Source organism: Morone saxatilis, unplaced genomic scaffold (assembly GCF_004916995.1).
Source record: "Morone saxatilis isolate NCDOM2014 unplaced genomic scaffold, NCSU_SB_2.0 Contig15, whole genome shotgun sequence".
NCBI classification, from domain to species: Eukaryota; Metazoa; Chordata; class Actinopteri; family Moronidae; genus Morone; species Morone saxatilis.
Window position 1 is genome coordinate 1,674,094 of NW_023339707.1, and position 593 is coordinate 1,674,686.

The following is a 593-nucleotide window of genomic DNA, read 5'->3' on the forward strand; positions in this document are numbered from 1 at the left end:
AAAAAACAGGCAACTCAATTACAGCCAAACAGTACAGTAAAAGTACCCATCAGGCAGAATGGACCTTTTATAACTTTAGGCTATTATATATGTACTCATTCATTCATAACTCATTCATACACATTCACACGCCTCTGAGCCACAGCAGCCCCATGTATGTATTATTATGCATGTATCATTGAATGTAGCGGCTGCCTCTTTTGTTTTTTCTATTTTGAATGAAAATATGACAAATTACCTTGTGTCCTCGTATAAACACTTTGTATCTAAACACTTAATCTGCCAACTAACTATAGCTGTCACATAAGAGTAAAAACTACAATATTTCCCTCAGTATAAAGCATAAAACAGCATAAAACGGAAAAATAAAATACTCAAGTAAAGTAACATTTTACTGTAGGAAAGTTTAAAATGAACGTTTGATACATTTTCCCATACGACGTGAACGCAGCACTCGTCCTCCCTTCTCTCCCCTCGCTTCTTCTCCCTCTCCTCCGCTCTGTGCAGGGCAGTAGGGGGTGATGGCTTGTTCCTGGAAGAGCCCAGCCTGCCTGCAGAGTCACTCACATTCCTGGCTGGGATTCAATGACTGA